The following is a 2,834-nucleotide window of genomic DNA, read 5'->3' as shown; positions in this document are numbered from 1 at the left end:
GTGTGTGTGTGTGTGTTTCTATGTGTGTGTGTGTGTGTGTGTGTGTGTGTGTGTGGTCATCAGCCTCGATGCTATCTAGAATTTGAAAAGCTTTTATTACTAGTTTTGAAACGACTTTCGTTAAGTCCTTCCCCCAACACTAGGCTTTCGGTAACTCCTTCCCCCAACACTAGGCTTTCGGTAACTCCTTCCCCAACACTAGGCTTTCTCGGTAACTCCTTCCCCCAACACTAGGCTGTCCTTCCCCCAACACTAGGCTTTCGGTAACTCCTTCCCCAACACTAGGCTGTGTCCTTCCCCCAACACTAGGCTTTCGGTAACTCCTTCCCCAACACTGGCTTTTAACTCCTTCCCCAACACTAGGCTGTTCCCCAACACTAGGCTGCAACTCCCTTCCCCAACACTAGGCTGTAACTCCTTCCCCCAACACTAGGCTTTCGTAACTCCTTCCCCAACACTAGGCTGTCCTTCCCCAACACTAGGCTGGGTAACTCCTTCCCAACACTAGGCTTTCAACTCCCTTCCCCAACACTAGGCTGCAACTCCTTCCCCCAACACTAGGCTGTCCTTCCCCAACACTAGGCTCAACTCCTTCCTCAACACTAGGCTTTCGGTAACTCCTTCCCCAACACTAGGCTTTCGGCAACTCCTTCCCCAACACTAGGCTGCAACTCCTTCCCCCAACACTAGGCTTTTAACTCCTTCCCCCAACACTAGGCTTTCGGTAACTCCTTCCCCCAACACTAGGCTTAACTCCTTCCCCCAACACTAGGCTTTCGCAACTCCTTCCCCAACACTAGGCTTTCGGTAACTTTCCCCAACACTAGGCTTTCGGTAACTCCTTCCCCCAACACTAGGCTATCGGTAACTCCTTCACCCAACACTAGGCTGGGCAACTCCTTCACCCAACACTAGGCTGCAACTCCTTCCCCCAACACTAGGCTTTCGGTAACTCTTCCCCCAACACTAGGCTTTCGGTAACTCCTTCACCCAACACTAGGCTTTCTCGGTAACTCCTTCCCCAACACTAGGCTTTCGGGTAACTCCTTCCCCCAACACTAGGCTTTCGGCAACCCTTCCCCAACACTAGGCTTTCGGTAACTCCTTCCCCCAACACTAGGCTGCAACTCCTTCCCCCAACACTAGGCTTTCAACTCCTTCCCCCAACACTAGGCTTTCGGTAACTCCTTCCCCCAACACTAGGCTTTGGTAACTCCTTCCCCCAACACTAGGCTTTCGGTAACTCCTTCCCCAACACTAGGCTTTCGGTAACTCCTTCCCCAACACTAGGCTGGGGCTTTCGGTAACTCCTTCCCCAACACTAGGCATGTTGCATTTACATGGAATCCAATGATTTTTTAAACGGAAAACCATCCAAATGGGAAAACATTTTTGTTGTTGTTGTGTTGCAATGAAAACAGGAGTTTCCTTTTGACAAATGAAGGTAGGTTCCTCCTCGTTTCATTCTTCAGCCCTTTGATATCTGGTGAACACACTCCCTGTTGTGTGTCGACACAACGGCACCCTGGTTCATGTGGTGGTGGTAATCAGATCATTCTCAGTGGGGACTTTAAACAACGGCAGATTGATGCTGAAGAACATCACGTGTAAATCCTATTCACAAACCGTATCAGTAGGAGAGCTGATGTCGGATCAGTTATGTCTTTATAGATCATAATGAATAAGAGAGGAGAGCTGGTCTAGGATCAGTTATGTCTTTATAGATCATAATGAACAAGAGAGGAGAGCTGGTCTAGGATCAGTTATGTCTTTATAGATCATAATGAATAAGAGAGAGAGCTGGTCTAGGATCAGTTATGTCTTTATAGATCATAATGAATAAGAGAGGAGAGCTGGTCTAGGATCAGTTATGTCTTTATAGATCATAATGAATAAGAGAGGAGAGCTGGTCTAGGATCAGTTATGTCTTTATAGATCATAATGAATAAGAGAGGAGAGCTGGTCTAGGATCAGTTATGTCTTTATAGATCATAATGAATAAGAGAGGAGAGCTGGTCTAGGATCAGTTATGTCTTTATAGATCATAATGAATAAGAGAGGAGAGCTGGTCTAGGATCAGTTATGTCTTTATAGATCATAATGAATAAGAGGGGAGAGCTGGTCTAGGATCAGTTATGTCTTTATAGATCATAATGAATAAGAGGGAGAGCTGGTCATAGATCAGCAGTCTGACACACTCTCTGAATAATACAGGCTCTAGGCTCTGATTACCAGCTTCCTGTTGATGCAGCACAGAGATCATGGAGCAGACTATTTGTTCACAGCACAGAGAGAGACAAGACACACTGAAGAGATCTGGGAGACAAGAAGTCTCCAACTGATTGGCTAAGAATTATAATCAATTTACTAATTGATTGTCTACGATATGCACTATTGAGGACATCACACATTCCACCGAGAGACCCGGGTGATCGACATCGATAACTGTCATAAAAACTATTCATTAGGAACCAGAGAAAAAACAAAACAGAGAGGGACCTACCTGAATTTGTCCGAAAGAAACTTGTTTTCATCGTAAATGTTTTACGTTTGGATTAAACAGTTTCTGAATGTTTTTGCTACGGTGTGTGACTAATGAATACACCCCTAAACTAGTGTGACTGATGTTATCCACCGGACTATGTAAAGAGCAACAGAGCTCAGCCAGAGAACTGATACTCCAGTTCTATTCCTCGGTTCAACCCTCCTTGATTGGATTTACGTCAAATAACTCGGTGAGGACCTGTGAGGACACTCCGCCCGTCTGCTAAAACCTCAGATATTCTCCTGCCGAGAAGACTAAACCTCAGATATTCTCCTGCCGAGAAGACTAA

Source organism: Oncorhynchus gorbuscha, unplaced genomic scaffold (assembly GCF_021184085.1).
Source record: "Oncorhynchus gorbuscha isolate QuinsamMale2020 ecotype Even-year unplaced genomic scaffold, OgorEven_v1.0 Un_scaffold_8272, whole genome shotgun sequence".
NCBI classification, from domain to species: domain Eukaryota; kingdom Metazoa; phylum Chordata; class Actinopteri; order Salmoniformes; family Salmonidae; genus Oncorhynchus; species Oncorhynchus gorbuscha.
This window is presented reverse-complemented; position numbering follows the sequence as displayed.